Source organism: Tenrec ecaudatus, unplaced genomic scaffold (assembly GCF_050624435.1).
Source record: "Tenrec ecaudatus isolate mTenEca1 unplaced genomic scaffold, mTenEca1.hap1 Scaffold_1206, whole genome shotgun sequence".
Lineage (NCBI taxonomy): Eukaryota > Metazoa > Chordata > Mammalia > Afrosoricida > Tenrecidae > Tenrec > Tenrec ecaudatus.
The window spans coordinates 1,319-21,898 of record NW_027457767.1 but is presented as its reverse complement, the minus strand read 5'-3'; the positions used below and the strand labels follow the sequence as shown (position 1 = coordinate 21,898).

At 46.9% G+C, this 20,580-nt stretch overlaps 1 pseudogene; it reads left to right on the top strand.

Annotated features, from left to right (window-relative positions):
* Window positions 1-15,392: 15,392 nt before the first annotated feature.
* On the top strand, window positions 15,393-20,304 carry LOC142435988 (immunoglobulin heavy constant gamma 1-like; annotated as a pseudogene).
* Window positions 20,305-20,580: the final 276 nt, after the last annotated feature.

Here is a 20,580-nt window from a genome sequence, read left to right as displayed (position 1 = left end):
GACCTGCCCAGAGAGGAATACACCAGCAGCCTCCGTCACCCCCGCACCCATACCGATCAGCTCTGCATCCATCCAAGCCCTGTGTTGACCTCTAAACCTGCTGCCCTCACTGCTCACTGCCCTTGGACCCCGCTGGCTCACTTTGTTCCCAACAACAAACTGCAGAACATAGACAGAGCTCTAGACGCCCAGGATCCATCCTTAAACACCATGTCCATTGGACCACCAGCACTGCTGAGACACCACACTAGGAAGGGTTGGACCATGGGTTCTTGTGTCCACTTGGATCAAGTCCACAAGTTTCAGGCCCAGGGCAGAGATATGGAGACTCAGAGTCCCTTGGGGGGACTGCCTGGACCACGGCTGGGGAACCAGGAGCACTGTCCATAGCACAGCAACGACGCTCCTCATGCCTTGTGTGCGCTTCTGGTGACCAGTTCCCGCTGGAGGACGGCTGTGCGTCCCTCACCATCATGTCTGTGGCCCCAGCATGAAGCACTGGTGATGTTCATTGGGGCACAGAGGGTTGTCTCTGGCTTGGGAAGGGCTTCCCATCAGATCCCAAACTGCTGCGGTGCCCTGTCGGAGGTCTGCTGGTCAAGGTGTTCATTGGTGGTGACTAATTAGTCCCCTGTGCCTCTGTTTACCTTGGAGCTAAAAGCATTGCAAAGTAACTCAGTTCTTTATGACCTTACAGCTGAAAGCAGCGTGAGATAACTCAGTTCTTTAAGACCTCTTTAAGATTCTTTTGAACCTTGCATGTCCTTGTGTTTATCCTAGAAATATAGTACTGTTATTATTCAAGTGTTTAGAAAGTGTGCCGAGTTAAGTAACATCTGCATAGATAAAAGGTTCAGAATGTTTTTTAAAGCAAATTCTTTGATGTTTATTCTGTAAACATTTCCTTGTGTAAGAAAAGTATAAAAACCAAGGAAAAGAAAGAAACACAAAGCATGGGATTGGGAGGACTTCAGTCTGATGGACTGAAGTACCGAGTATATTCAAAGCTTGGTTTTTATACTTTTCTTACCCGTCATTGGGTCTACAGTTACTTAAAAACAGTGTCCTGTCTTAGGTTGATACATCTGAACTCAATCGTCTTACCCACACCTGAGGGCACTGCGAGGGATTAGACCAGCTATCCCGCATCAAGCTGGGTCTGAACTGAGGTGTGCAAATGAAAGGAAAAGAAAGAGACACACAAAGCATGGGATTGGGAGGACTTCAGTCTGATGGACTGTAGTACCGAGTATATTCAAAGCTTGGTGTGGGGCTCAATCCCATGGACAGTTGATCTCAGCTTCCATTGCTCAAAACAGTGGAGGGAGCAACAGCATCCTGGCCACCTGCCTTCCCAAAGCTCCATCTGAAGGGCCGACCGCCCCTCCCTGGAAGAAATGGGAATGGCCTGGCACAGTTCAAAGGTAGAGGTCTGTGGTGAGGGGGAATTCATGCCAACCAGGAAGGACATCAGATTCCAGGGTCAAGTGGCTGAGAAGCCCCCTTTAGAGACACCTGGCTGCCGTGCTCCAAGTGGCCAGGGCTTTTCCTGGGAGATGGCAGATTGGCTTCTGGAAAAGGAAGCTGTGGACAATGAGCATGAAGCTGGAATGTGACGGGAATCCAAGGGCTGTCCTTTGGCCAGAAAGACCTTGATGGAGAATTGGAGCAGACAGGTCCTGGGGCCACAATTCTCTGGGCTACCTGTCTCCCATCTTGCCTGTGAGCAAATGCCCAGCCAAGTCCTGCCTCAGACCACCCAGAAGGGCCGGCCAAGTCTTCTTGCTTGCTGGAAGAAAAGTGGCCCAGCTGGAAGGAAGCCATGCAGGGCAAGGACAAGTCCCTCTCCTACTCTGCTCTACGGAATTCTGTACCATTTTCTGCAGCCCCTTGTTTGCATTTCCTGGAAATATGTTGTCCTGGTGTTTGATTCCAATACAATGGCCTCAGCCACTTGAGTATATCATGGAGATAGTCTTTCTACAGTGACACTCATTTAGTCTTTTGGGGGCCAGACCCTTCCGTCAGGCCAGCCCGGCCACGGGTCCAGCGCATTGGCCCTTACTTACACCCCTGCACTGGTTTCAGGCCCCCGCGCCTCCTCCGCACTGGCGGACTTTCTTCCCCAGCTAATGAGTGACCATCAGGCATGCTCTCCATTTGGTCCAGGGCAGGTCCCAAAGGACAGCCTCCTTTGTTAAGAGGGACTGTGCTTGCTCTGCACAGTGCCTTGAGTGACCAGTTCTCCATCCATTCTGATGGCACCAGCTGGTGGAGCCTAGCAGCCCGGGAGCAGTGAACACAGAGTCTGAGATGGGTGGAGTGAGGAGGTTTAAGAAGTGTGCTGGTGCCTAAGGACAGAGCCCCTAGGAGCTGTCTGGGAGCCTTGTCCTGCAAGTCCCTGAGGAACAAGTCACATGCAGTACTGGAAGGGGGTGTTGGGGATTAGAAATCGGCGGAATGACCAGCAAAGAACCAGGAAAGAATGAGATGAAAAGTTTCTTGGAGTCACATCCCAAACCAACATCCCGGGGGTCAAAGGCAAGGGTGAGAGTCAGATAACATAATAACCTGTTTGTTGCCTCGTGGTCGTTTTAAGTATCTAAAAAATGATATCAAGAAAGACAGTTTATTATTTCAGAGTTGAGACTTAAATAAGCACAATAAAAGAGGCCAAAAAACCAAACAGTGCTATAAGAAATGATTAAATTGTAGAGATGTGAATGAAGTGCCATATGGATTGTGATAAGAGTTGTATGAGCCTCTAATAAAACATTAAAAAATTAAGTAAATAAATAAATAAATAATCTGTTAATAACAAACCCACTAGATTGTGCTATAAGAAAGTTTTAAAATATTAATGTAAATGATTAAAGAATATCTGACATCAAAGCCAATAAAAGGTTATCTTAGATATTTCCATATTGATTCTTAAATGACTTTCTTCACTTTTATCATCGCATGCTAACCTGTGTGATTTATCCTTGCCTATGTGTTCATTTTAGGAATAGGATCATATTCATTTTAAAGTGGACCCTAGACCGCAGTCACTGCATTTGACATATTAGAAGTAATTAGGCAACTTCCCTTCTCGGAGCATATTATGTCCATCCATGAAAAACCCCCTATCAGGTTCTGATGAACTGACAGCGATTGTTCTGACAAGACTTTTAGCTCTTTGAGCATGCTCAGGAATTGCATAATTCATTCATAACATCTCATGGGAGTTTGGGACATAACGCAAAGATGAAACCAATACCTGCCTGTAAGCTTCTGGCTGTTAAACTTTTTCTCATTACATTATATCTTTGTTTGCCAAAGTAAGAAACACAAAGGAATAAAAATGTAGTCCTTCATCCAAAGTATGACAAGTTTGTGAAATGAGCAAAGAAATATGACAAGCATAGTTCCATCTAGTTTTCATTAGCCTTATGAACATGATGAATACTAACTATGAGCCCTTAGAATGTCGTGTTGTGCAGATGAATGCTAAAATGGAGTGAGGAACATAAATCCATGATTTCCACATTGGTCAGATGGGCAGAGAACCCTGATTACAAGGGCCATTTTAACAACTGGTCTACCAAACTCAACAAAGAAGTCAGAATCAGTGCTGCCAAACAGGGCCGAACCTCATGAATCTGAACATTGGTCCTAGGACGATGCAGGTCAATGGACAAAGGGAAGGGATGAGCGGCCCAGGTTGGGCTGAGATCCTCTGAGCAAGAGAAGCCGGGAGGCCTGGTGAGCAGAGGACAGGCCTGAAATCCTGGGTTATCCAGGTAGGGAGCTAATACCTTGAAACCAACTAATGCAGATGTCTTAATTAGCTGCCACCTATCTTACTTCCCTGGTGCTCCTAGGAGAAATACGGTGAATGGGAGACTAAGAACAGCAGTCCTTGTCTCACAGTGGTTGAGGCTAAAGGTCCAAATCAGCCATCAGTTCTAAGGAGGCCCCTGATTGTTGGTAACCAACAGAATTCCGTGGTATATGACTTCCCACAGTGAGTGTCTCTGTGGATTTGTGTCATTTTATAAGACACCAGTCAACCATGACTACGTTTTTATCATGCTGCTAATCAATCTTTTTTTTTCTTTCACTAAGTTATTTCAGACCTCTGTGCCCCTGGCTGTGTACTGCGGGGTACCTGGATTTTAGATTTCACCTTTCCAAGTTGTGCAGCATTCTTCACAGACCACATCAGAATTATTGCGTGGAATACAACTGAAAGGGCTGGACTTTAGGCACACCAGTTGGAGATTAGGGAAACCAAATTATTACATTTAACTTAAAGCCATAACACCGTGGGGTGAGAAGCAAGAGCGAGCTGCTCTCCAAATCCATGCGTTTGGTTATCAGACACTTTGGAATTGGTTTCTGGTTTTAGAGGTTGCCCAGTGATAGGCAACTTCAGACTACAATGTACTTGCGATTTTCATAGATAGATAGATAGATAGATAGATAGATAGATAGATAGATAGATAGATAGATAGATAGATATTTTGCCTTTGTGACTTTGCTATATTTGGGCCCATGTTGTACAAAGAGTGTAATCAATAAAACCCCAGATGTGCAAAAGGAGTTGTGTTCGAGCTTGTGGTAGGTATATAATCTGTTGTCAATTTGAGGATGCAGAGTGAAGGGTTAGCCTGTCAATCAGATCGCAACTTGATGACCTCATTGGGAGGCACTAAGGAGATGAATAGCTTGTTGGAGGCAGACATAGGCTCAATCCCTTGGAAACATCTCCATTGACAAGACACATGGTAGTGCACTAGAGTTCTGGGACCAGAAGAGCCACATGAAGACCCCTGCCAGAGCTGAGGTGCCTCTACCACCACTAGATCCACAACATCTTCCACCCACTGACCTGTGATCTTCCTGCATTTGGTAATTGCATGTGCTGTTTGAGTCTGAAGAGGACCTTATAGATTGGCATCATACATATGCACTAACATCGGACTCATGGACATGATCTGGACTGGGCTGGGATGTTTTCTCAATATTCAACGGGTCTTGAATGTAAAGCGCTTTCTTCCACCTATATGAATGTCCATGAATTTGTTTTTCAGGCTACCCAGACTAGCACAGAGCTTAAATTCTGAGCTCTTATTTGCAAAAGACTATGGATGGTAGTGAAAGCCCAATATCCATATGCAGGGTCTCTATGAAGATTAATCCTCCAATGATTCCCTGGAACCATTGGGCAAGGATGGGAATAGCCTGGCCCTCAGACACAGTGCAGTACAAAGGGAATTCATGAAGACATCATTAGGTGAAAACCTAACATATTCACATTTGTTTTATATTTTGATTAATTTTGAATCTGTTGCAGTTTGAATTAGCTACTGCTTATTTCTGGATTTCAAATGGAAGCTCAAAGAGATAAAGCCAAATATTACAATGAAATGGGCACGGACTTAGAATCAGAAAACCAAAAGCAAAGAACACACTGAGCATACCAGAATCTGAAAGAACTAGAGAAAGAAAACTCTAAGCCTAGAGTTGCCATCTGAAAAGACTTGCCCTCTGTCACCGACCCTCGGTCACCGTGTATTAGATTGGGAGTTAATGTAGACATACTTAGGTGAAAATTTTACATGTAACCATATGTTTTACCATTCGAATAACTTTTGATGTGTTCTAGTTTTGATGATCTACTGCATCCTTTCAAATTTCAAATAGCTGTTCAGGAGATAAAGCCAAATATTATAATCAAATATGCAAATAACCAAAATTAGAAAAACAAAAAGGAAAAGCAAGCTGATCATATCTGAAGTAAGGTAAAAAAAATCCAAGCCTTGTGTGGCAATCTTGAAAGATTCTATGTGCAAAATGTTGAATGACACAGGGAAGCATCAAAAGAAGATGGAATGGATACACGGAGTCATAGTGCCACGAAGAACGAGTCGAGATCCCACCATTTCTGAAGGTAACGTAGGAGCAAGAACCAACGGTGCTGAAGGAAGAAGTCGAAGCTGCACAGAATGCAAAGACAAGGTTCCAGGATATGATGGGATACCAAATGAAATGTTTCAACAAGCTGATGAAGCACCAGAAACACTAACTCGTCTATGCCAGGGAATTTGGAAGACAGCCACTTGTGCAACCAAGTGGAAGAGATCGGTCTGTATTTGTACTCACTCCAAAGAGAGGTGACCCAACAGAATGCACACACTATAGCACAATGTCCTTGATATTGCATGTAAAATCTTGCTGAGGATCGTCAGACGATGATTTCAGCAGTCCATTGACAAAAGAGAATATGAACAAGGGAGATCATTGCTGACGACAGATGGACTTAGTCTCAAAGTAGAGTATACCAGAAATACATTGATTTGCATTTTATTGATTACCCGTAGGAATTTGACTGTGTGGAAAATAAAGCACTATAAATACTGTGGCAGTCACTTAATCTGGTGTCAGTTTAAGGATTAAGAGTGTAGTTGTGGAGTATAGGCTGTCAATCTGGAGGTAGCCAATGAGACTTCTGTGTGGGCATGACCTGAGAATTCTGGGAAATCTGCTACTTCCTCCTTGGAATCAGAAGACATCTCTCCCTCTGCTACTCCCTGGGAGACATTGCAGAAGACAAGCCACATGGGCACAACCAGACCTCAGAAGATGGAGAAGCCAGAGAGACCCCTGCCAGCACTGAGATGCTTAGAGTGCCACTAGACCCAAGGACTTTATACCCACCGGCTTGTGATGGCCCTGTATTTGACTTCTTTGCATGTGTTTCGTGAGTTTGAAGAGGATTTTAGAGATTAGTATTGGACATATGGGCTAATATCAGACTCATGGCCTTGGACTAGACTGGGTTGGGATGTTTTCTCAATGTTCAATTGCTCTTGTATATAAAACTCTCCCTAATATACATATGCATGTTTATGAATTTGTTTCTCTAGTGTACCCAGACTAACACATTATGGTACCTTTGGAGTGGGTTACTAGAGAAACAAATCATAAAAATGGAGAGTAGATGGTTGACTTGTGTCTCATGATAGCGTTTCTTCTTTGGCTTGCCAGAAGTCAGACATATCCATGCAGTTTACTCGGTTATTTTCTCAAAAGAATATGGGGAGTTAAACTTTTGATTATTTTTTTGTTTGCTGTTTTTGGTTATTCCTGTGTGGAATGGCAAAAAACGAATGTGATGAATGTATTCTTTGAGCTCAGGGGTAGAAATCGCTGTTTGAATATCTGAGAAACCATGCTGCTTAAGGAAAATAGCTGAAAGAATGTCAAAATGGCTGACAGAAAGCATGGATCTATTTTGATGCATTCAGAGACCTATTCACATATATTTGCATAAATAGAATAGTTTAGATAGGGATTTAGATAAGCTAGATAAGGATTGAAGTTGACTGTTTTAAGATTTGATTTTAGCCAGGGGCTTGAGTGGAGAGCAAATGATTTGAGGATGATGAGGGCAATGAATGTACAAATGTGCTTTACACAATTGATGTATGTATAGAATGTGATACGAATTGCATGAGCCCCTAATAAAATGAGTTTTAAAAAATTGAGTTTAGTATCTGACTCTATGTTGTTTACACTGTTTTGTTATGCTTATTATTGTAGATATAAGGATGTATAGAGATGATTTTTAGAAGTGTGAAAATAGAGAGCTTCTCTGAGAAGGTAAGCCCCACCCAGTACTTTGGAGTACTCAGGACATTTGCACTCCACGTGACTTGCCTGGGGACAAGCTTGAGATTAAGATTTAAAACAAAAGAAACTCTTTGGATTTGAAGTTTGAACACTAGTGGTCTTTGTCAGAAGCTGGGAAAAATCTGGAACCATAAAGAAAACCCATCTCTGGGACTGAACTTTAAAGGGAGCCTTGGGCAGGCTGAGATGCTTGCTAGGTAACCACGTGGATCTACTTGCTGAGCAGAAGTGGGAGAAATGCAGCAAAAAAGAGTCGGAGTGAGTCTTGCCACTGACACCTGTGGACTTGATTCACAGGAACTAGAGAAGAAGACAAGAATGGGTTGACTGGCCTAAAGTACATGACCTAGGCTTGTTGAGTATTGGTGAGAACCCATGGTCTAAAAGCAAGGCGACCAATGGGCACCCTGTGAAGGCTGAGTGAGGCAGTCCACATTGAGTTGACCAGAACTCGACCAGAAGGAGATTTTTGAGTCTGTGAATTGGTGTATATTGTTGCTGACTTTATGGATGGCTTGTCCGGATTTGATTTTGCTTATGGATACAGACTTCACAAGGTTCCAACTGGAATGAAGATTCTTCATGTTGGAAAATTATTGTCTCCTCAGAGCACTGGGTTGATATAAGGGGACAATACAGAAATTGGATACCAAAAATGGGGGAATAAAGGCATGAAGTGGTTGGCTTGCAAACTTTCATAGGTGGGAGAATATATATATTCATAAGATATAGGTGTTACTTAACTGCAATTGTTAGGCACAGGAGATTTTTGTTGTTGCTTTGTTGACTTATACAATGTTATGTTTAAATGAACAGGAGATTTTTGTTGTTCCTTTGTTGACTTATACAATGTTATGTTTAAATGAATGTGGCACATATTGAATTATATGTTTTAAGTTTTATCCTATTAGGTACAGATATGATTTTATTCTTGTTTGAAATTTAGATATAGCTAAAGAGTTATGTGAAAGTGTTAAATAGACAAGGGGTGGTCTGTGGCAGTCACCTAATCTGGTGTCAATTTAAGAATTAAGAGTACAGTTGTAGAGTCTAGGTTGTCCATCTGCAGATAGCCAATGAGACTTCTGTGTGGGCATGGCCTTCTGAGAATTCTGGGAAATCTGGTACTTCCTCCTTGGAATTGGAAGACACCGCTCTCTCTCTCTGCTACTCCCTGGGAGACATTGCAGAAGACAAGCCACATGGATGCAACCAGATCTCAGAACACAGACAGACCCTGCCAGCACTAAGATGCTTACAACACCACTGGACCTAAGGTCTTTGTACCCATTGGCTTGTGATGGTCCTGCATTTGGCTTCATTACATGTGATTCGTGAGTCTGAAAAGGATTTTATAGATTGGTATCTGACATATTGGCTAATATCAGACTTATGGCCTTGGATTGGACTGGGTTGTGATGTTTTCTCACTGTTCAATTGCTCTTGTATATAATCCTCTCCCTTATATACATATGTGTGTTTATGAATTTGTTTCTCAAGTCTACCCAGGCAAACACAAATACCCGTGAGAAGATTGAGAATTTCAGAACACTTCATTGTGCACTTGACAAATTTATACATGGATCAAGAGGCAGTTAGCAAACATAAAAAGGGAATACTACATGATTTAAAATCAAGGAAGGTGTGTTTCAAGGTTATAACCCTCACCATACTTGTTCAATCTGCATACTGAGCAAATGATCAGAGAAACTGGATTATTTGAAGAAGAATATGGTTTCAAGATTGGAGGGAGGCTGATGAACAACCTGTGGTATGCAGATGACACAACCTTCCTACTTGAAAGTAAGAACTTGATGCACTTGCTGGCAAATATCAAGGACTCCAGTCCTCAATCTGAATTTCTACTCAATGCAAGAAGACCAAAATCCTCAAATGAGGGCAACTATGTAACATTGTGATAAACGAGGAAAAGTTTGACGTTTCCCAGGATTTTGCCTTTTTTGGATCCACAATCGAAGCAGCAGTCAAGAGTTGGAAAGACGTGCTGTAATAGGTAATGGTGCTGCACCAGAGCACTTTATAGTATTGAAAAGCAAAGATCTTACCTGGAGGACTAAGGTGTGCCTGACCCAAGCCATGATATTCTCTATTGCCTTCCATGCATGTGAAAGTTGGGCACTGAACACAGAAGACTGAAAAAGAATCAATGCATTTGAATGGTGGTGCTGGAGAAGAATATCGAGAGCATCATGCACTGCTAAGAGGCCAAACTGGTCTGTCTGTAAGAAGCAAGGCCAGGGTGCGCCTTAGAAGCAAGGACAGTGAGACTTAAGTCTTACCTACTTTGGACATGCTGTCAGAGAGACAAGTCCCTGGAGCATGACATCACACTTTGTGAAATGGAGGAGCTCTGATAAAGAGGAAGGCCCTCAGGGCAATGGATTGACACCAAGATTACAACATGGGCTCAGGGACAGGAACCAGTGTAATGATGGTCCGGGACCAGGCAATATTGTTGTGCATAGGGATACGCAGAGTTGTGCATAGGGATACGCAGAGTTGGAACCAACTTGATGGCACCTAACAACAACAAGAAATATTGGACGGAGTTTCTTCTGTTTTCTGTGTTGTCATTGTTGCAACATGGGGGGGGGGGTGGCAGGAGGTGTATGATATTATTCGTGTAAAATCCAGATTAGGTAAATTTACAGAGACAGTGATGAGGTTCATAATTTCTTATGATTATTGTAGGGTGATTGTTGAGTAATATGGAGGTAATAATAATGAGTATAAGCAATAAAATATGTTCTACAATTGATTGTGGTGAGGATGGCACAACCCTTTATAATATATTTAAACCCTTCATTTGGATGGTATGTGAAATATATATCCATGCAACTAGGTTCATTTTCCTAAAATTATAAAACATGATTTCTACATTTGAAGAAAGAATTTTAAAACCATGTAGTTAGAGTGTAAGTGGGCATCAATAAAGAGGGTGGCCCTCAACAAGATTATTTGATTCAATGACACTGCGTCAAACCTAAGAAAAAATTTCAGGATGACACAGAACCAACCGGGGCTGTGTTCTACTGTATTTTGGGTAGCTTTGCATAAGAATCAAATCCAAGCAACTAGCAACAAAAACAAGATATGAATAGGAGGGGACTGCATTACACTGTCATGGAGAAAGGATCGAACACCTAGAGAGAAATTCAACAAAAACATTCATCCAAGAACTAAGTTACCCAATTGTGGTAGTTACACATTTTCATGTCAACTTAAAGATATCTAAGTGAAGGGGTGTGGTTTAGCCTGTCAATCAGGTCTGAGCTGGATGACCTCATTTAGAGATGCCACCAAAACAAATGGCCCTCCCAGGTCATAATTTCCTCTCTACATTTCTTCAACTTCCAGTTGAGGAGCCACACACCATGCTGAGAGGTACCAAGAGTTCTGTGATTCTTCCACCATGATTAAACTTTGCACAAGACTTTGCACCCACTGGCCTCTTATTTTCTTGCATTCTGCATCATTTCATTGTGGCTGAATGAGTATGAAGATGGATTTAGGGACTGGTATTCACTCTATGGACTAAAATCAGACTTACAGACTTGATCTGAAATAGGCTTGGATTTTTGCTGGATATATAATTAATTACTCGTGATATAAAGCTCTCTATTACACATACACGAATGCCCTTGGGTTTGTTTCTCCAGTCAACCAGAACTAACACAACAAGTATCCAACTTGATCTCTTAGAAAAATTCACAAAACAACATCCAACAACAGCACAACAGGCATTCTTGTTGGCATACTTTGGAAAGTCTCATAAACAGACCACACATTAGACAAAAAAGCAAGACCTACTCCATAATCACCCTCAGGAAGGGAACAAAAAGTATATGGTAGCTATAGCAAATGTGGTAAAGAGATGTGATGGTGCCCGGCTATCAAATAAAATAGCATCTTAAAGGCGTGTTTCCAAACAAGCAGCCATCAAAGTAAAATGTCAACGAAATCCACATGAAAGAATCACACCAATGTGAATGGCTGAAGGATTGTGAATTCTATCATCTGGAGCCAAAGAAGGGTATAGTATCTGAGCCTTAATTGTGAGATTCTGGTTTGCAGAAGGCCATGGATGACAGTGAAAGCCCAAGACATATTATAGAGATCTGCACAGGAAATAGGCCTCTGGTGATTCCCCTCTATCCACACTAGAGGGATGGGATGAAACTGGTTATCATACCGATGACTTGGAGGGACCAAAATGAAAAACCGACTTGAACAATTAAAACTTAATTGATGCCCCCTCTGAATCAAGTAGGGTTTTTTCTTTTCATTTCTTTATTTCTCTGTTTATCATACAGGGTTTACTCAGATGTATTTTGCTATTGGGGTTAACCCACTTGAATGTTTAATATATGATTTTTGATATATGAAACACATATTGATTAACCTGTAGAGACAGCAATTGGAATAAGGGTTCCTGGGGTCTACAGTGGGTGACATGGGAGTAAAGAAGAGTTGATGCCAAGAAGTTCCAAAAAGAATAAAATGGTTTGAAACTGATTGTGGTAGCAATTGTACAATACTGCTTGCTGTCATTGAACTACAGGAATCATATGCTCCCAGTAAAATTGTGTTGGAAATAAAATGTATGGAAATGCTTTCAATAACGGTTTTAAAGCATTGATTTACTACAAATGGTCATTCAGAGAAGAATTATATATGATGGAAAATAAAAAAATTATGAAGCTCAAGGGATAAAACCAATACACAAAAATTGAACATCACCCAGCTTAAAAATTACTGTGTTATTGTGTTGGGAGCCGATAGCCATGAAGACCTTGGCCTCAGACACGTAGCAGAAACTTGGCCGCTTTCTAACAGCAAGGCTTTGTTTCCTGCCCAACTTCGCCCCCACATTCCAAGCTACGTGCTCAGTAGCATGGGCAGTTGCGATAACTGACCTTGTTGCCATTAGTCAAAGTACTGAGCACCCATTGAACTGCAGATATACCATATTAGGAACATAGTGATAAGTTCACCCGGTAAGCCTTAATTTGCATGCAGACTTCACCACAGACGTCTTTGAGTACTGTTGTGCACCCTTTTTACCTTATCAGGAACATGTAGCCGATTGGTTGTTACACAGTATGCTTCAGTAAAATATGTGCCTCCCACTTCCTTTTCTGTTGTAAATATATACCCCGAGTTTTGGCAAAATAAACGGGCTTGATCAGCACTTGCCTTGCCCCACGTCTCTGTGTCTTTCTTCCATCCAGGTTCGTCGCCTCTCCGGGTCACCACATGAGGGTCTCGCTGGACGAGACCCTAACATTATTGAAGATATGAGAATCAACAATCGGTATTTCCTGAGACAAATGTAAATTCGAACACAAAATGCCAAAAGCTAGGGGTCACCACCCCTTTTCAGAACTGAGAGGCCTTTACAGTGATACATGGTCACTATACAACAGATTTTGAGAGAGAAAACACTGAAAACAACAACACAACGCAAAACACCTAGCAACCATAACATGTAAAATAAAATCAATTTTCAGCCAAAGACAAAAATAAACCATGAAGATCAGAGCTTAAATAAATTAATTTGCAAACAGAAAATTAATAAAAAGGACCAACAGGCCAAGAAGTTGGTTCTCTGGACGGATTTAAACATTGGCAAATCACTGGTCAGCCAAATGAAAGGAAAGAAGATACAAATGAGAGGAATAAACAAATGAAATTGAGGGTGTCACATCAGAACCAAAAGAAACCAGAAATAATCCTATGAATGGCTGTGACCCAGCAGATTTGAAAATCATGAAGAAGTGGAGAAATTTCTAGAGAAACACTACCTACCAAAGTTAATACAGACAAAGACAGAAACATAGAACAGACTACAGCAAAAGAAGAAATTGACCAGATCACTAAGAAATTCCCAACCAAATCAAGTGTGGTCCTTCATGGCTTCCTTGGAGAATCCTTCCAAATACTCAAGAAGAGTCGGCATCATTCCTGTTCATTATATTCCATAATGAAGAAGAGAAGGGCCAACTCTTAAAATCATTTTTAAAGCCAGAATAATCCTGATAAATCAGGCTAAAGTGATGACCAAGGGTGATTCATACCAGGTATGCAAGGGTGGTTCACACATGAGAAATAATAATAATCAATTACTCAACCACATAAATTAAGAAAATCAATTGAGGGGTAATATGGTCATATCAATTGATGCAGAAAAGGCATTTGATATATGCCAACATCCATTGCTGATAAAAAACACTCAACTACAGAAGTGAAGCTCCGCAACATTATAAAGGCCATGTTAACAAAAGCAATGGTCCACATGTCACTCAATGGCAAGAAACAGAAAGGATTGCCCTTACAAAAGGCAACCAGACAAGAATCCCTATGTTATTCTTCTGATTCAATATTGTGTCGGAATACTTAGCCAGAGTATAAACCAACTAAAGAAATCTAAAGTATATAAATTGGCAAAGAGGCAAAATTCGCTCTATTCCAAGAGGATGTGATTCTACACTATGGCTATTACATAATCTACTGTCAACTTGAAGAAGGGGTAGAGTCTAGCCTGTCAATCAGGTCACGGCTTGATGACCTCTTTTGGAGCTTGACCTACTGAATTGTATGATGGGTGAATGAAGTGCCCATAAAATGGTTTAACAGGGAAAGAGAGATTTTCCTTCTGAGGCCAGAGGTGCAGGTTGCTCCCTGGGACTTGGAGGGAGGGGGTGAAGGGCTGAGCAGGACCGGGTGCCAGGACCATTCTGGACCCCCCCAAGCAACCCACCTTGCATGCAAACCAGCGCAGAAAGAGGCCAGGCAGGTGTGGGCACCCCAGGGGTGGAGAAGGCCCTACAAGCAGCTCACAGTGTCTGGGGCCTCTGCCTGCAACCCCCAGCTCCCTGGTTCCAGGGAGACCACCCCTTCCCCACCAGCCCACATGAGATGCCCTGATTGGTCTGGTTCCCGGCCCTCCCCCCCCCCACTCTGAGACAGAAACCAGCCAGATGAAAAGGGCCCTGGGGGAAGCCAGCAGTGCCAGCAGTTTTCAATCCCATTCTTAGTGGTTTCAGCCCTTGGAGGGGTCCATCCCTAGGGAGTGGAGACTCATCCAGGGGAGGGGGAGTTGAGGGACCTCAGGGGGAGCTGCCAGGACCAGGTAGGTCCTGAATGGACAAGCAGAGGAGCCACCAGGCCGAGCAGACTGAAGGGGTGACCACAAAGAAGTGGGAGCTGCCCATTGCAGGGACCTCATCGCTGTGGCTGGGATGCAGCGATGCCAGCGTAGCAGGGGCCCAGGGTAGGCAGGGCTGGGGGTGCATGGGCTCTGGATCCTTGCAGACAGTGCTGGGATGGGGGTGCAAGGACTCCAGGGAAGAAGGGAAGAAAACAATGCCTGGCAGGCCTGCGCAGGATCGAGGGGCAGAGAGAGCAGGTGTTCAGTGTAGCAGTCCTGGTGGGGCGGGTTCAGCACAGAGGGGTTCCCCAGTGTCCAGAGAGCCCCACTCGGACATGTGTCACCCACAGCCATCCCAGGGCAGGGTCTGAGGTGGTATTCCCGAGGGTGATCATCAAATGGGTGCAGCCAGGGATGAGGACAGTAGAGGCAGTAAGGTGTTCCTATGGACAAACGCTAGTACTAGTGACCAGAGACAGAAAAGGGGGACAAGAGACACGGGGTATGGATCCCGGGAATAGACATGGAGCTGTGAGATGCAGCCATGGCGGAAGGTCAGTGCTCATCTTGACACTGGGGAGCTCAGGGGCCAGTGCTCAGCTCAGGATTGTCAGGGCTGCAGGAAGCAGCCTGGCAGGGGCTCTGGAGGATCTCAGCTGGGAGGGAGTTGAGAAAGGGGGTGGGTTCAAGGCACCACAGTGGGAGGGGCAATACAAGCAGTGATCTGGGAGGTGTCTTTGGAAGCTCAGATAGAGATTGGAGGCTGGGAGCTGGAAGGTGGGGGCTGGGTGTTGACACATGGGGGCTGTGAGCTGAAAGCAAGGAGCTGGGATCCATGTACAGGGAGGCAGGGGCCAGAACTGAAAGCTTGGAGCTGGGACTTGTCACCTGAAAGCTGAGTGCTGGGAGCTGTATTCTGGAAACTGAAAGCTGGGTGCTGGGAAGCTGGGTGCCAAGTACTGGAAGCAGAAAGCTGGGAGCTTAAATCTGGGTATTGGGTGATAGGTGCTGGGAGCTAAAAGCTGGGTCTTGGGGGCTGGCAGCTGGGGCCTAGGTTCTGAGAGCTGAATGCTGGGAGCTAAAACTGTATGCTGAGCGCTGGCAGCTGGGAGTTGGAGCTGCAAACTGGGTGCTGGGAGGAGAAAGTTCAGTGCTATAAACTGGGTGTTGGGAAGCTGGGTGTTGATTGCTGGTAATTAAAAGCTGGGTACTGGGTGCTGGGACCTGAAAGCTGGGAGCCCAAGCTGGGTATAGGGTGATGGGTGCTGGGAGCTGAATGCTGGAGCTGAAAACTGGGTTCTGGGAACCGAAAACTGGGTGCTAAAAGCTGGGTGCTGGCAGAAGAAAGCTGGGTGTTCGGGACCAGTGAATGAATGCTGAGCGTCTCGGTCTGGGTCTGGGTCCTGAGAGCTAGGAGCTGAGAACAGGTACTAGGTGGTAGTGGCAGAAAGGTGGGGGCTGTGATATGGGCACTAGGTGCTAAGATCTGGGCTCTGAGGGATAAGAGCTGAGAGCTTGAGTCAATGGGACGGGTGCTGAGCGTCTTGGTGAACTAACTGGGTGGTAAGAGCTGGGTGCTGGAGCTCTGAGGCTGAGTGGGGGGGGGGTGTCCCAGGTGATGGGAGGTGTGTATTGGGAACTGGACACTGGAGAATGAATCCTGGGTGCTGGCAGATACGTGCTAGTTGCAGGGAGCTGGATGCTGGGTGTTGAAAGCTGGGTACTAATGTCTGGGTGCTGCCTGTCAGGTGCTGGGAGCTGGAGCTGGGTGCTGGGAGCTAAGGGCTGTGTGGGAGCTTTGAGACTCAGCACTGGACAGTGCAGATGGGATTTGGATGCTGGGGGATTGGAAGAAGGAGCAGAGGGCAGTGGGAGAATTCTGGGGGCTGAGAAGTAGGCACGAAGTCTGGATGCTGGGCGCTGGGTGCTGGGGGTGTGGTCCTGGAGGCTGGGAGCTAGAGCTGGGTGGTGTGAGCTGTGAGCTGTGAACTAGTAGCTAACAGTCCTGGTGGCACAGTGTGCTGATAACTGCAAGGTCAGCAGTTCAAAACCACCAGCCCTGCCGAGGCAGAAGGACGATGCTGTCTACTCCATACAAATGAACATTCTCACCAACCCACTGTGCTGGTTTCACTCAGTCCTAGAGGGCTGCTCTGAGCTGGTATCAGCCCAGTGGCAGGGAGGGAGAGAGCTAGGTGCTGAAGCTGAGGCATGGGAGAAATAGCTGAGGCCTAGGGGCTGGTTGCTGAAGCTGTGAACTAGGGGCTGGGAGCTTGGGCATGGGAGTTTAAACTATGCTCTGGGAGCTATCAGATAGCTGAGAACCAGGGCTCGGTGCTGGTGCTCAAAGCTGGGTCCTGGGAGCTGGGCGGTGGAAGGAGGCCCAGGGATATGGTTGGAGATCTGGGGACAGCTATTTGCAGTAAAAAAGAATGACAGGGAGGTTCACGGTGGGCTACTGGGGGACAGACAAGGATAGGCTGCATGTTGGGAGGTGGAAGTAGAGGTTGAAAGGTGAGAACAGGGGGTCTGTGAGTAACAAGCTAGGGGTAGGTGGCTGAGAAGGACTGGGAGGAGGGGGTGGGGGCTAGAAGTCATGGGCTGAGCGTTGGGGGCTAGAAGTGTAATTCAAGCACTGAGTGGGCACTGGGTGTGGGCACTGGGGCAGGGAGCTGGGGTGGAGGCCTGCTGCTCCCACAGAGGAGACAGGGCCTTGACAACTGAGCAGAGGAGAGGAGAGCAGCAGGGTCAAGGGCTCAGGCTTGAGTAGTTGAAGCCCTATATTCTTCCTCCAGGTGAGGCTCCTGCTCAGAGCACCAGCACCACTGAGGAGGTTCCTGGTTTGGGACAGGCTCGGGGGAGGGTGGGGGTTGTGGAGGGGGATGGCAGCCTGGCCTCTCACAAAGCCTGTTCTGGGCCTGCGCTGGTGGGCTGGGAGCCAGAAGAGCCGAGGAGGGGACGGGCTCCTGAACTGGCTCTAGGTGACTGAGTGAGGAGGAGCTGGAATCAGAGAGGAAAAAAGGCTGGGCCTCCTGAGGGTCTTTGAGGAGCTGGACAGGGGCCAGGGAGGGCGGGAAGGCCACAGTGGAGCTCACTGGACACAAGATCAAGGCCAAGGGAGCCAGCAGCTCAAGACTCAGAGAAGCAGGAGACCGGGCTGGGCCAGGGCTCTTCTTGGGTCTGTGGAGGTCAGTGAAGGGGCTGAGGCAGTCATGCCCATGAGGGAAGGGAGGGAGCCAGCCGCAGGACCTGCCCTGACACTGGCCCTGTGAAAACTTCCCTGTGGTTGGGCGAATAGGGGGGCACTCATAGAGACCTAGCCTGAGGAAATCAAGAGCAGAGCCCCAAGACACTCTGGGCAGAGAGGGGGAGACTAGGGTCCAGGCAGAAAGCACAACCAGATCTAACACACCCCAAAACAGGGCCTGGCTGGGGAGGAGGGCCAGCGGTGGGCACTGGCACAGGGATGACAGAGAAGGTGATTAGAGCAGGGAAGGCATCCAGGGAGGATACTGGACCTGGTGTGGCATCAGGGTAAGAATAGAAACTGGGGCCACGCGTGTCTGACGCAGGCAGGTGAGCAGAGGGGGAGGAGCCCTGGGGCTGGGACACCCCCAGGCAGAGCCTGTCCAGGTGACTCCCGGAGAGCTGGCCTGGGGACCAGGCCGGGACAGAAGCCCTGGGTATGAAGTGAACCTAGAGCCACTAGAGGTGATCCTGGAAGTGGGTAACCCAAGTGCTAGTCCAGTGTGGGCCCATCATGGGGCCTGTGGGGCAGCAGCTCTAAGGTGGGATTGGGCAGCTGGGCAGGTGTGATCTTCCACTGTGACCATCAGGTGGGTACCCATGGTGCCCATCAGCGCAGAAGTGGGGCCTCATGGGAAGACTGACCAACTTGGTGGAAGCACACAGTCACGTGGGACCCCTTTCTTGCAGCCAGCCCCAAAGCACCATCGGTCTATACCCTGACACCCAAATCCAGAGATGCTTCTGACTCCACGGTGACCTTGGGCTGCATGGTCAAGGATTTCTTCCCGGAGCTGGTGGCAGTATCCTGGCCCTCTGCCCCCCAGGCTGATGTGCACACCTTCGCACCCATGCGGCACTCATCTGGCCACTTCTCCCTCATCAGCATGGTCACCATGCCCTCCAGCAGCTGGCCCAGCCAGGATTATGGCTGCAGCATCACCCACACGCCCAGCGAGACCAAAGTGGACAAGAAGATCGGTGAGCCTTGGGCAAGGGCACAAGTGAGGAAGCACATCCCAAATCCACAGCTGACAGGCTCAGGGTCCTCCTGAAGTCCTGGACATACCCTGGGGTGCAGGGCAGGGTGGTGATCCCTGCCATTCTTCCCCACCTAAAGAGCTACAGCTGTGTGCCCTCCCTGGTGTCCCCATGCCAGTCCTAAGGCAGGCATAGGTTGAAGCCCTGAAGACCAGTCCCTGGGCATAGGCTCAGGTGGTGGGTCTCAGAGCTTCAAAGAAGAACTGGCCTTGATGCCCACTCGCCAGGGCACTGGTCTCCTCTGCACCAAGGTTACCCTGCCCCACTCTGTCTGCTCTCTCCAGTGCCAGATGTCAGCTCAAGAGCAACCACTGAGTGTAGATGCGCAGGTAATGTGAGCACGACCTTTGTGAGAGAGCTCCTGGGGAAGGACAAGCCCAGTGCACCCACTAGGCCCCACCACCCTGTCACTCATCTCAGCTCTGCTCAGCAGCTCCTGAAAATCTGGGAGGACCCTCCATCTTCATCTTCCCACCCAAGCCCAAGGACACTCTCATGATGTCCCAAAACCCGGATGTGGCCTGTCTGGTGTTGGACGTGGGCCAGGATGACCCTGAAGTCCAGTTCAGCTGGTTCGTGGATGGCACAGAGGTGCACACAGCCAAGGACGGGCCGCAGGAGGAGCAGTACAATGGCAACTCCCGCATGGCCAGCGTGCTCCCCATCCTGCACCAGGACTGGCTCTCTGGCAAGGAGTTCAAGTGCATTGTCAACAACGGGGCTCTTCCTGCCCCTGCTGTAAGGACTGTCTCCAAGGCCAAGGGTAAGACAGGAAGTCTTAGGGCAGCGGGCATGGGCTGCCCCCATCTCTATGATGGCTTTAACACCTTCCCCCTCCCCTATAGGGCAGCCTCCGGCCCCTCGAGTGTACACCATGGCCCCGGTCATCCTTGAGAAGGACAAGAACATGGTCAGCCTTGTCTGCTTTGTGAATAGATTCTAGCCCGAGGAGATCCATGTGGAGTGGATGAGCAATGAGCAGCCTGAGTCCCAGGCCAACTAGTTGAACACACCCTCCCAGGCCAAGGCTGGCGGGACCTTCTTCATGTACAGTAAGCTGACGGTGGGCACGAGCAACTGGGAAATCGAAGAAACAGCACTGCGTGCTGATGCACGAGGCCCTGTACAACCACTACACACAGAAGGCGGGTCGCTCGGTCCCCGGGTAAATGATTGTGACCGTGCTGCCCCCACAGTGTGGTCATTCAGGGTTCTGCTACCCTGACCCCAGTTGTCTCCTTGAACCTCCTCACGCCAACCATGTCTGATGCCATGCGCCAGGCTCCAGCCCACTGCCCGCCCTCGGGGTCTCCTCAGCCAGCAGAGACCCCATGCACAGAGCAGGTGGACCCCAGGTGGGATGGCAGCAAGAGGGATGGGCCAGGGGATGCCCTGCTCACTGTCTGTCACCACCGTGTCCCCTGCAGGTGAAGTGAATCTTCTTG